The sequence below is a fragment of the Rattus rattus genome, chromosome 5 (assembly GCF_011064425.1).
Source record: "Rattus rattus isolate New Zealand chromosome 5, Rrattus_CSIRO_v1, whole genome shotgun sequence".
In the NCBI taxonomy this organism is placed as follows: Eukaryota; Metazoa; Chordata; class Mammalia; order Rodentia; family Muridae; genus Rattus; species Rattus rattus.
The window spans coordinates 80,414,450-80,428,661 of NC_046158.1; the positions used below are offsets into that span (position 1 = coordinate 80,414,450).

Sequence of the window (14,212 nt, forward strand, 5' to 3'; positions counted from 1 at the left end):
TGAGACACAAGAGAGCTGATGACCCGCCCAAGGCCACATACTAACAGATGGAGCCAAGAGCAAAAGCTGGCAATCTGAGCCGCACCTGTTTCTGCTGATGCTTTCTTCTTAAATTTTATTTTGATACATTTTTGTGTTTGTGTGTGAATGGTGTGCATGTTTCTGTATATGTCTGTATGTGTATGGCTACACATGCCTGGGTATGTGCTTGGGCCAGAGGTTGACTTCTGGAGTCTTCCTTGATCACTCTCCATTTTACTCACTGAGGTAGGGTTTCGTTTGATCCTGAACTTTATTGATCTGGAGAATCTACTAGTCAACCTGTCCTAGGGATCCCCTGTCTCTGCCTTCCAAGGGTTGGGATTACAGATGTGCTGCTGTGTAGGGGCTGAGAATTAGAATGCTGATCCTCAGAGTTGTATGTCAAGAACTTTTCTCACGGATTTATCTCCCCAGCTCTTTGTTTTCCTCCTCAATGGTAGAGTCAGAGGCTGAGACTCTGTGGAACCAATTTACCACATTGGTAAGACACTAAGAGTGGGGTTCTGATCTGCCTTCTTTTGCCTAAAAGAAGCACAACATGAGACATCTATTTGCTGTTTCCTTACCTGTTAAATGAAGCAAGCAACATTTCGGACTGGACTGGACTGATGAGCTGGTGTGTTTCAAGGACTGGGAGCCAGCCATGATGTGTGTTGTGACTTAAACAGGGATCAATGCAGAGCTATGACATGAAGCTGTGTGCCAATGGAGTAAAGAGGAATGAAGACGAGCACGTGATAAGCCTAATTCTCACTCCCCTTCCCTTCCCAAGCACACATAGCTCCAAATACTAGATTTCTAAAGAATCCATTCAACTTCATGGTATGCACAGTGAGGTAACAAAGGACTTGGCTTTGTAGCTGTCGTTATCTGACTAGCGAAAGGGGAGCTGTGGGAGAGGAAGCCTGAGTCACTGCATGTGAGATTCGGCAGGCTAGAAATGAGGACTGCTGGGTAACAGAATGCTCCAGGCTCCAGAGGAGGGATGGAATCACCGAAGGCCCAGGAGGCATTTGGTCAATGTGACCCAGAGTCTCGATCTTCTACCGTGCCTCCAGCAGTTGGCCAGACCTTCCAGCAGGGAAGAAGGTTGGGTAGTGTGAAGAAGCAGTCGGGCAGCCAGACAGCTGGGGAGAGGCACAGTGAGCAGCGGTGAGTGACGAGTTCAAGCATCTTAACTGTGTATCTCCCTGATTCCTGCATGTTTTCTTCCCTTGTGTCCCAGAAGACTTAGAAATGAAATACAGTTTAAGAAAAGAACCTCAGAAGTTTTAATCCAATGAGGCGAGATGGGATAGCTAAGCAGGTGGACTCAAGGACAACCTCTGACAACTAGGAGGAGTCAGTATATGGAGGTGTCAGCCTACATTAAAGATGGCTTTCCTTGACACCTTCTGGGGTGGCCCTGACCAGCACCTCTGCTGTAACAAATGGTGTGGTTCTTCAGCAGAGTATTCAAACAGAAAGATTCCTGTTTTCACTCAGAGTCCCCAGTCTTCAGATCGATCTCAATGGCCACTTATATCTTCAATAGTGTTGAAAACTTTGTGCTTTAAGGTTCTGCTAAGGGGACACGATTTCTCTCTAACCCTCACATATGACAGTACAACTGCTAAAGGAATTGTTTCTCCATCTAACCAGGGCCAGATAACTCTAAAGCAAACTGCCAGGACATTCCAGGACAGCGGAAGTGGATGCAGAATAGCGATGGTGACAATGGTGACAGCAGCCAGCTGTCTTTCCTCTCCTGCTCATTGTTTCACTATATTCATGGATGTGGACGCTGTGCTGACTGAGCAGCCTTGTCTTGGTGGCTTTGGCCCTCTCTTAATAAGACAGAGCTAAGACATTAAATGACTCCTGGTATTGGTTAACTCTGATATTTTTTAAAAGGGGGCACAGAAGAGCCCCTGTGCATATAGGATAAGTACGCATCAATTTCAAATGACCGTTGATTTTTTTCCATGTCAAAAGAAAAACCTTAGGGTAAAAGTAGTTTCTGAAACAAAGTCTATCATCAGTTTTGAGAGGTTGGAAGACTCTGCACTTACATAGTAATCAATACCAACATGCAGACATGTGTGTGTCCTGTGAAAACATTACAGGAGGGATGGTCACCAAAATGTTGGGGCTATTTCTCAATATTTATTAAGTTTCATTCACGATTTTCTTCACTTCTTAAAGCTTTCACAAGAATACCCCCCTCTTTTTGTACTGAAACATGTACTATTTTGCGGAGAAACGAGGTGAGACGTATACATCACAGGAAGTGAACTGAACATAAAAGCGGACTGGGTGACAATTAGTGGATTGTTACAAGTTATCACCCTGGAGGGGGAGGCTCTCAGTGAGAATCTACGTGCCCGCATGGATGGCCAGTCTCTATAACTACTCTTGAATCTTATTATGAACTTAAAATGGCTCTAAAAATGAAATCTTAGAAAGTATTTTGGAATGAAGAACTAGTTTACCCAATGAAAAAGCAGGTAATGAATTCACATGCAGAGAACAAGCACAAGGACCAGAGTTTTAGTCCTCAGCATACATGTAAAAAGCCACGCATGGCTATGCGTGCTTCTCACTCCAGCACCGAGGAAGGCAGAGTGAGAAGAGCATCTCAGAGTTCTCTGGCCACTTAGCCTAGACAAAATGGTGTGCTTGTGTTTTAGTGAGAGCCCCTGTCTCATGACAATAACATAGTGATAGATCAAGGTATCTGATACTTTCCTCTGGCCTCCATATGAGGGCACATGGATCCTCATTCCCACATACTTATGTGCATATACCATGCATGTATAACTCCCTGCAAATATACCTGCAGCTTTGAGAAGATTATTTTTAAATGTGGGTCAGATACAAAGTAAAGTTGGCCCCACCCCGGAAGCTTGTTTCCCCATTAGTAACAGCTTGTTTAACTTCTGCCAGCCCTGGAATTTTTTTGCTTCTTAGAATGAATTCCCTAGAAAAGGTGCTTGGGTGTTTTTCTGTGCTTCCCTAAATAAGGTAACTAAGGCCTTCTTTTAGTCTTTGCTTCCTGTAAAGGAAAGGTTAGAGTAAATGATTCTGACTGAAAAGAAAACATACTGTGAAGACATTGCATAAGAATACAGAAGTGCTTTCAAAGCTATGGAAATGCTAACGTAATTAGGATATATATAGAAAACACCCCAAATATCTATAGCTTTTGTTGTTTCTCAGGTTCTGAAACCAACAACCCTTATCATCATCCTGAAACTCCTTAAATTTGAACAGCGGAAGTCCAGTCATCAATGTACTCTTGCCACAAATGTAATTCTAATAAATGGGAAAAATCCCAAGATACTGCCCTTGTCTGCTTCTTTTTTATTTTTATTTTATTTTATTTTTCTTGGATACCTTATGTATTTACATTTCAAATATTACCTCCTTCCTCCCTCCCATATCCCCTCCCCCCCTTTCCCCGTCCGCCTTCCCCTGCTTCTGTGAGGATGCTCCCACTCCCGCCCACACTCTCCCACCCCTATGCTTTGGCATTCTTACACCTTCAGACCTCCTTAGCTGGTCAGTTCAAGTCACCACCGTAAGATGTGTTGTATGTCTACTTAGTTTTTGATTTATTTTATTTTCAATTATGTGGATTTTTTTTCTGTGTGTATTAACACACATACAAGCACATGCCTGCATATAGGGACACATGCATATGTGTGTAGAAGTTGGGCAAGGCACTGGGTCTCCTGGAGCTAGAGTTTCAAGTGGTTGTGAGTCCCTCAACGTGTGTGTTAGGAACCTAACTCATGTCCTATCTAAGAGTAGCAAGTGCTCTTACCTGAGAGCCGTCTGCTGTCTGCTTATGCTTTAGAGTCTGTTTCATCGGCCACACCGCTGTGTCATTCAAGATAAGAGAAGGGCCGTGGATTTAGACCATGAGAAAAAGACCTTAAAACAATGTCCTGTAATTATTATGTCCTATGTTTTTGGTAATGGTCTCATCTTTACAAATAGATCAATTTCTTTCTGTTTTTTATTTAAATCACACCAGCCCATTTCATTGAAGGGAACTTTCATGACCATTTATTTTCCCAAGTTTCTCCCATCACAAATTATGATCCTGTGGGATCATCTGAACAACATCTACTCTTTTACTAAACTGCGATCTCCTTGAGGTCAGGAACAGGATGTATTGCTCTGTTTTACTCAGCAGTTAGCATCCTTCCTGAGACATATCTGACACTTAATAATTGCTTGTTGAAGAATGCAGTTAATCTATCAGTTCACCCATGCTTTTGCTACTGAGCCTAGTAAGGAAATGAGGCACAGGGTGGTCACGTGACTTGCTGTGGGTTAGCCTGTCTCTGAGTGAATCCAGTGAATTAGTTCTTTGTTGATTTACCAACAGATGACTACAAACTTAGCCAAGTCGAATAGCCCACATGATCATTTTCTACTTTTGGAAGTCAGCTAAATCTGAAATGAATCTTAGGCAAAACCAGGGTGTTAGATCCATTGCATTCTCCTTTCTAGTTCCTAGAAATCCTTCCTCCCACTTGCCATGTGGCCCCATTCTCTGTTTTAAAAGACCCTCATTCCTCTAAGCTCTGCTCCTACCATTGCACCTCCTTCTCTGACTCTTACCCTCTGCTGTCCTTCTTACACCCTTGTTGTGGTTACACTGGTCACACCCTGAAAATCCAACACCCGTCTCCCATCCCAGGATTCTTAAGTAAATTGTGTCTGCAAAATCCCTTCTGCCAGATTCCCCTGGGGTCATTCTCTGTGACCGAGATGGCTCTATTAATAGAACAGGCTAGCAGGGCAGAGCTGGGCTTGTTCACAGAAGTAAAGACATGCTAGTGAAATTACTTCAGGGAATTAATTCTTGGGTAAAATGGAGGCATCCAGGCTGGAAATGAACCAATCTGCTGCTTGGAGAATAGGATGCAGCAGCTACCAAACTAGGACAAAACTTATTTGACTTCCCATGTCGAAATACGAAGTCTTAGAAATTAATTTTTACTAATTTGCAAATGAGTCACTATGTAGTGGCCCACCTCGAGAAGTTATCAGGATCTAGACATTTTTGGAAACTTGTGGGGGTGTGGATGATGCTCTAGGGTAGAGAGAGAGAGAATGTTAAGACATGAATCCACACCTTGGAAGCACATTTGCTGTTCAGAAAGTTCAAAACCAGGCTGCCTGGCAAGGCAGGGGAAGAATTGGAGGAAGACAGACCATAGAGGAAGTCCTCTGGATCAACTGTTCTAGGTCCTCCCCAAAGGGAAAGAGCACGTCCCAGCTTTGCTACCATCCAGTAGAGCAAAGCCAACTCTCCTGGCTTAGAGCTCCATGCTGGATGCTGTGGATTTGAATAGTGAGGGGATGCTAGGTCTAGAGTTTGATGAGCTTCAATCAAGGCTTGCTTCCTCTACACTGCCTATGACTCTGGCTGGCCGCCGTGACTGGGTTAGCTGTAGTTCCTAGTGGTTTGGGTCATGTAAAGGAGACAGGAGATAAACTAGGACAGTCACCTATATTGGACAACATTTTATCCATGGATATTCATTCAAGAACCCCTGTGTTTATGCAAAATCCATGTCTGCTCAAGTCTCTCATATAAAATTACAACCTTTGTGTAGCACTGAACACATTCTCCCATACACTTTAAAGCATTTCTAACTAATCAGACCTACTAAAGTATAACACCATATAAGCATAATGATTTTATCCTTTTTATAAGATTTTTCCTTTGCTTTTGTTTAATAGGACAATTAGTTGAAAAGACAAAAGGATAACCCTACCAGGATTATCCAAAAGAATACTGCCACTGGCTGCATCAAACCCTAACGTTCCAGATCTAAACTACAGAATTCAAGATCATTTACCAGAAACGGAATGTAAAAATTTAAAATGGCACCTTTAATAGAACACAACAAAACCCATTTTTTTGAAAGCCTGCGTATGTTTAATATAGTTTCTTTTTAATTGAAAAATTTGACTGGAATGTGTTTGAATCTGGGAATGTTGAACCTGTAGATAAAGAGGGCGGGCTGTAATAAAAACATAAGGAATAAAAACAGCTCTAAATGTCCTAATTGCTGACAGACAACCCTTAGGATGTGGTGCGTGATAGCGGCGGAGGGGTGGGATACTTGCGCAATGTGCTTCTGATGAGAGCAGGGAGGCCCTCTCTGTTCAGGTGTGATACAGAGCTGGGGACAGAGGCTGTGTGAAGAGGAAAGAGGAAGGGTCTGCAGTGGGCAAGAGCTTGGGGAGGGAGGTCAGAAAAACTGAGAGAAGATGAGAAATAGTTGTCAAATAAAGACCAAAGGGAAGAAGCAGGCTCTTCATTGCTCTGTGAACCACAGCAGAGCTTTTTGTCTTGGCCTCTTGACTTTTATTTGTGGTCTTTTCCTTTTGAAACACACAACATATTCTGAGTACAGTTTCCCCTCCCTCTAGTCCTCCCAGTTCCTCTCCACTTCCCCTTCCCTCCAGATTCACTCCTCTTTTATCTCTCATTAGAAAAGAGAGAGTTTCTAAGAGATAACTACCAAACATGACAAAATAAAATATAATAAGATAAAACTCAAACCATCATATTGAGGTTGGACAAGGCAACCCAATAGGAGGAAAAGAGTCTCAAGATCAGAAAAGAGTCAGAGACCCACTGGTTTACACGCTCATAGAGATAGTAAGCTAAAAGCTGTAATGTGTATGCAGAGGGCTTGGTGCAGACCTGTCTTGGCCCTGTGCTTGCTACTTTAGTCTCTGTGAATTCATAAGAACCTTGCTTAATTGATACAGTGGGCCTTGTTCTCTTGGTGTCTTCCGTCCCTTCTGGATCCTATACTCTTTCTATCTCCTCTTCTTAAGGGTTTCTATGAGCTCTGACGGAGGGATTTGATGGAGACATTCTATTTAGGGCTGTGTGCACCAAGTTCTCTCTCTCCATGTAATGTTGGCCATCGGGCTCTCTGCATCTGTTCCTATCTGCCGAGAAAGCTTCGCCATCAGAGAGGAAGCTTCTCTGGTGATGACTGAATAAGACGTTGATCTATGAGTATAGCACAATATCATTAGGAGTTAATTTATTGATTTTTTTCAAATGAGTATTATTTGGTTTTATGTTAGGTCTCTGTCCTATCTAGTTTCTGGTTCTTGGTCACTCAAACAGTGCCGGGTATTGGTCACTCTTGTGGAGTGGGCTTTAAGTCAAATCAGACATTGGTTAGCTATGCCCACAAGTAAATCATACATTGGTTAGCTATGCCCACAAGTTCTGTGCCACTGTTGCCCTGGTATATCTTGGAGTCAGGACAGATTGCTGGTCAAAGGTTTTATGTCTGGATTATGTTTCTCTTTTGGTAGTCTTTTGCACACCAAAACATTAGAATGTACGGGTGAAAGATCCATGTGGGTGCCAGTTTGACTTCTCCATGGTCCATGAGCTGAGTGAATGTTGTCCCCAGTAATGGGACCCTGCTGTCAGTTAGTGAAAAGTAATCCACTATTTTAGCAGCAACCTTAGTTGTTTGGGGATTTCCATGGAAAGCCCTTAGCCAACTCAATTGAATGCAACCCAGTCCCAATACTGGAAGCCTTGTCTGGTGATAAGAGATGGCCAGTTGGGGCTCTATATCCTCCACTATTAGGAGACTTCCCTGGGGTTACCTTTATTTTTTTTTAAAAGATGTATTCATTTATTGTATGTAAGTACACTGTAGCTGTCTTCAGACACACCAGAAGAGGGCATCTGATCCCATTACACATGGTTGTGAGCCACCATGTGGTTGCTGGGAATTGAACTCAGGACCTCTGGAAGAGCAGTCGGTGCTCTTAACTGCTGAGCCATCTCTCCAGCCCCACCTTTATATATTTAGATATTTTTCACTATACTAGGTTTCCACACCAATCCCCAAATTCCCTTCAATTGAAGTTTCTCTCTCCACATCCCCTCCTTCAAACCTATTTCCTCCCTGACACTCCTGTTCTTGTCCCCACTCACCCCTGGTCCACCCATGAAATCTATTTTCCTCTTCCAGAGAGACCCATGTTCTTCTAGCCCCAGTCCCTTCTTCTATTCCTAACCTCTCAGAATCTACAAATTGTAGGTTGGCTATCATTTATTTAATAGCTAATATCTATTTATAAATGAATACATACCATATTTATCTTTCTGAGTCTAGGTTACCTCACTCAAAATGATATTTTCATTTGCCTGCAAACTTCATGATGTCATTTTTTAGCATCTAAGTAATACTCCATGTGTAAATGCAACACATTTTCTTTATCTATTTTTCTGTTAAGGGTTATTTCCAGTGTCTGGATATTATAAATAGAATAGCGATGAACACGATTGAGCAAGTGTACTTGTAGTAGGATGAAACATCCTTTGGGTATATATGCCCAAGAATAGTATAGCAGGGACTTAAGATAGATGGACGCCCAATTGTCTGAGGGGCTGACATATTGATTTCCACGATGGTTATACAAGTTTGCACTCCATCAGCAGTGGAGGAGTGTTACCCTTGCTTCACACCCTCACCAGCACGAGCCGTCACTTGCGTTTTTGATCTTAACCACTCTGGCAAGTGTAAGATAGAACCTTGTTGTAGTGTTGGTTTACGTTTCCCTGATGGCTAGAGATATATTTCTTTATGTGTTTCTAAGCCTTTTAAGATCCTTCTATTGAGGAATCCTTTTTAATTGGATTGTTTGATTTCTTTGACGTTTTGTTTCTTGGGTTCTTTGTGTATTTGGGGTAGTAGTACTCTATTGGATGAAGAGTTTATAGAAATCTCTTTCCATTCCATGGGCTGTTTTGTCCTAATCATGATGTCCTTCACCTCACAGAAGCTTTTTGATTCCATGAGGTCCTGTTTATTAATTGCTGATCTTAGTGCCTGAACTACTGATGTTCTGTTCAGGAAGTCTTCTCCTGTGCCAATGCATTCAAAGTTGGTCCCTACTCTCTCTTCTATCCTGCTTAGTGTATCTGGATTTATTTTGAAGTCTTTGATCCACAAGGACTTGAGTTTTGTGTAGAGTGATAAATAGAAGTCTTTTTGCCTTCCTCTACATGCAAAGATCCAGTTTGAGCAGCACAGTTTGTTAAAGATGCTGTCTGTTTCCTACCATGTAGTTCTGGTGTTTTTTTTTTTAAATAAGGTGCTTGGATTTATGTCTTCAACTTGATTCATTGATCAATATGTCTGTTTTTATGACAATACCATGGCTTTTTATTACGATTGCTCTGTAGTACAACTTGAAATCAGGGATGGTGAGAATTCCAGAAGTTATTTTATTGCTCAGAATTGTTTTAGCTATCCTGGGTTTTTAAAAATATTTGTTTCATATGAAGTCGATTTTTGTCCTTTCAAGATCTGTAAAGAATGCTGTTGAAATTTTGATGAGGAATCTGTAGATTGCTTTTGGTAAGATGGCCATTTTTACTATGTTAATCTCACCAATCCATGAACATGAGAGATCTTTCTACCTTCTGACCATTTCTTTCTTCAAATACTTGAAGTTATTGTCACACAGGTCTTTCACTTGCTTGGGTATAGTTACCCCCCAAGATATTTTATATTATTTTTGGGTATCATGAAAGGTGTTTTCTTAATTTCTTTCTCAGCCTGTTTATTGTTTATATATATGAGAGCTACTGATTTTTTTAGTTAATCTTGTATCCATCCACTTTGCTGAAGATGTTTATCAACTGTAGGAGCTCCCTGGCCGACTTTTTGGAATCATTTATGTGTACTATCATATCATGTGTAAATAGCAATACTTGGGGTTGGGGATTTAGCTCAGTAGTAGAGCGCTTGCCTAGCAAGCGCAAGGCCCTGGGTTTGGTCCCCAGCTCCGGAAAAAAAAAAAAAGCAATACTTTGTCTCCTTCCTTTTCAATTTGTATCCCCTTGATTTCCTCTAGTTGTCTTATTGTTCTATGCAAACCTTCAAGTACTATACTGAAGAGGTATGGTAAGAGTGGAGAGCCATGTCTTGTCCACGATTTTAGTGGAATTGTTTTCCGTTTCTCTCCATTTAATTTGATGTTGGCTATAGACTTGCTGTATATTTTCTTTAAAGTGTTTAGGTATGTACCTTGTATTCCTAATCTCTGCAAGGCTTTAATCATAGGTGGATTTTGTTAAAGGATTTTTCAGCATCTAATGATATGACCATGTGGGGCTTTTTTCTTTCAATTTGTCTATATGGTGTGTTACATTGACAGCTTTTCACATGTTGAACCACCTCTGTATCTCTGGGATAAAACCTACTTGATCATAGTGAATGATCTTTGTGATGTGCTCTTAGCTTCAGTTTGCAAGTATTTTGTGAACATTTTTCCATCTATATTCATAAGAGACATTTGTCTGTAATTCTCTTTCTTTTTGGGTCTTTGTGTGGTTCAGATATCAGTGTAACTGAGGCCTCATAAAATGAATTTGGCAATGTTCCTTCTGTTTCTATCTTATGGAATAATTTGAAGAGTATTAGTGTTAAGTTGTCTTTGAAATTCTGATAGAATTCTACACAAAACCATCTGTCCCTGGTCTTTTTTGACTGGGGGATTTTTATTGACCACTTCTATTTCACTAGGGGTTACATGTCTATTTTAATTGTTTATCTAATCTTGATTTTATTTGGTAAGTGGTAGCTATTGAGAAAGTTACCCATTTCTTTTATGTTTTCCAATTTGGTGGAGTATAACATTTTCAAGTATGCACTTGGGATTCTCAGGATTTCATCAGTGTCTGTTATGTATTCCTTTGCACTTCTGAGTTTGTTCAATGCACAGTCTCTCTCCGTCTTCCAGTTACTTTGGATAAAGGTTTGTCTGGCTTTTCTCAAAGAACCAACTCTTTATTTTCTTTATTTCATAGATTTTTTTTATATTTTTGCCTTTGTTTCTATTTTGTTGATTTTAGCCCTCAGTTTAATTATTTCTTGCAGTCTACTCCTCTTGGGTGTGTTTGCCTCTTTTCGTTTTAGAGCTTTAGGCTGTGCTGTTAGTATGGCGTTAGTGTGATATCTCTTCATTTTTTTTTTAAATGTAGGCACTTCAGTACTATGAACTTTCCTCTTAGAACTTTGTATACATTTCAACTAGAAAAATATTTTTGCATGTAGGCCATTTTCCTTTTTATATATTGACAAAATGGTGGCCGCTTTTCAAGTTCCTAAGCAAAGGGGGATAGGCCTCAGTGAGTCCGAGAGTGATGTTAATTAACTGAAACTTGCTGTGAGTGCATTTCTCATTCTGTGGCTTGGAGTAAAATTTATGATTTAATGTCTATGTTATGAAGGAAGATCTATAAATTAGATGGAAATTCTCAAAAGTCTGCATCTATTTCATGTGACTAATGTCACAAAATCATTGGGATAATTTACATTGCTGTTTCAATGGCATTTTTGTAAATTTAAAATTTTAATGTTCTGAAAAAGATTTTTTCTTAACGTTACTTGGGTTAAATTTCTGTGACCGAGAAACTATTACTCATCTTTGTATACTGTTTATTTTTTTTAAAACCTCTGTCTCGTGTTTCCCTGTAATCAATCAATTTTATGGAAGATGTGATTTACTGTATTAAGAATACAAAGGCATTTGTTGTATAGAGAATGGAATTAGTCAACAAATTGTCATACTGTTACAGCCTCAAAACAGATGTTTGAAAAAGATTCATACTCAGTGAGTATACTTAGCTTAGAAGCTGGAAGGCTCTGTGATGATGTAAGGATGTTGCAAAGAATTTGTTTTATAAATCTTCAAGGAGATGTGAGGGCTTCCTATTTCTTGATTGTTTCCTCCTAATCACTTACATTTTAGCAGGTAGCCAATAATAGCTTAAATGTTTTATTATTGATAAATGATTAAGGCACAGATAAAATATTAATATCCACTGTTTACCACCATATTATTCTAAATGCAAGTGACCATGTATAGTACCTTGCTCAAAACAGCTTTTTACAAAAGAAAAGCAGCATCAATTTTTTGTAAATTTCTTTTTCTAAGGAAAAGTTATATTATGTAGATAAAATTATATAAATAATACTTATATCAGATAATATTTATACTAAAAGACTTGTAATGACACATTGCTATCCTCATAGATCAGAGCACTGTTCAGCACTCATCAGAGATTTGCTTCTCGCAGTAGATGGTAAATTAACAGAGACTCACATCTGGACAATGTATGGAGAATGAGTCTTTGGAGTGCTCAGCCCTGAATGGCATGTCCTTATCATGCCCCTCTACTCCATGAGTAAGAGAGAGCACAAAAGTTGCAAGAGACAGAGGTGGTGGCTGCCTTAAAAAATAGCATTTTCCAGACACAACAGGGCAGGTGTACATATGAGCTGCTACACCATGCACAAGGCCTGCAGAAGTTTAAGCCAGACAACATCCCAGCAAGATGAGAGGGAAGTGGGTACAGTCTCGCCCATAGCCAAGAAGCTACACAATTGGTACCTGCTGGGAAAGCGAAAAATCATTTTTCTCCAATGGAGTGACACTGGGAAAATCAACCACACTCCAGAACTGGCCCTGTGCACAGGAGTAATTGGCCAAGACAAATTGGATGCCATGGCTTTTAGTGGCTTTCTATTTTTTTTTTTTTTAAGAAAGAGAAGGAACATGAAACTGGGTGGATAGAGAGGTAGAAGAGTTGTGGGGCAGGAAAGAATATGATAAAAATATATGGTTTGAAATTATCAAATTAATGATAATAATTAATAATAATAATAATAATAATAATAAATTCATTACTGAATCCAGAATCATGCGCTTTGACCCCGTGTGTTATCCTCTTCCTTTCCCATCTAGATTTCAGAAGTTGGGCTAACAGCACAGAGGCACAGCTGAGTACAGAGTATAGAGTCTCAAAAACAAAACCACGTGCCAAACTAATACCAAAATTACTGCTGGTCTGTCGGTATTCATACAAAAATGATGAAAGAAAACTAGTCTTTCTTAACTAAACTTTCATGACACTAAACCCAATTTAATGAAGTATCCCATATCTTCAGCTAAACTTTCATAACACTAAACCCAATTTAATGAAGTATCCCATAATATGCAAAAAGTTCATTTTCCTGGTTCTACAATCGTCTTTTAACCAGAGCCGGAGGGTAGATGGTGATTTTTTTTTTCATGGCCCTATCTGATAAATTAATAGTGACCAACTTAGTGTCGGAATTTACAAATGCAAGGGAGGGAACCAGAGAGTTAAACTGTGAAATCGAAAGGTCTGGAAGCCATTGCAGATGCTAAGCATCATGCATGCCTGGGATCCCTGCAGAGAGCTTCTAGGGAAGGCTTCGTGGGACCTTGCCCAGACACATAACACTTTCTTCCACAAATACCTGACCCACTTCTGCTTTCATGTTCTTACGCAACCATTTTAGAAATAGAAACTGGGGAAAAAGAAAAACAAGAAGACCAAATACAGCTAGCTGGGCTGTTTTTTTAGCCTGAGTTTCTCTGTGCAGCCTCCAGCTGATTCCTATTATAGATTCCACCAGATGGTTTTCTTTTTTTACTTAAGGTATGTTTTTGCATTTATAAAAAGAAATGAAAAAAAGAAAGAGAGGAAAAAATCCTACCCACAAACAAACACTTTTTCTCCTGGGAAACAATTCTTGGTTGTACTAGTTGGGCTAATGGGTTCACCCTTGACATTCTCCCAAACATAAAGGTACTTTTGTCTTCTCTGTTGGCTTTATCTTTGAAGACTATGGCATCACACAACACCGAAGAGCCAAGTTTGGAAGCAATGACATAGTCTCTACGTGGCCTTGCATTTGAATAGTTCCATCTAGAGAGTGGTCTCTGGGCTTTTCTGATGGGTCCCATTGCTGGAGCCCTATGGAGGCCCCTATGGAGCCCTGCAGCTGAGTCTTTCTTGGTGAAGTGCAGAAAGCAGTGTATGCAGCTATAGAGAGTGACCAGATATATCTCAAGGGAAGTAGAAATGAGAGGCAATAGTTAGTGATGAATGCTTTGCTTTCAATTCCCAACACAGCTAAAACAAACAAATATAAAATGTAAGAAATTTATATTGGTGTATTGATTATGAGGGCATGCTACTGCTAGCCTACTTGTATTTGGTGAAGCATTTTAAAAACTGTGTGTATGTATATATGTATGTGAGAAAAAGTTTCCTGTAGTTCAGGCTAGCCTAGAGCCTGCT

At 40.1% G+C, this 14,212-nt stretch overlaps 1 protein-coding gene across 1 annotated transcript in view; it reads left to right on the top strand.

Annotated features, from left to right (window-relative positions):
• The window catches only part of Pamr1 (peptidase domain containing associated with muscle regeneration 1), an 87,824-nt gene that overhangs the window by 17,894 nt on the left and 55,718 nt on the right, over nucleotides 1-14,212 (top strand). The window lies entirely within an intron of this gene.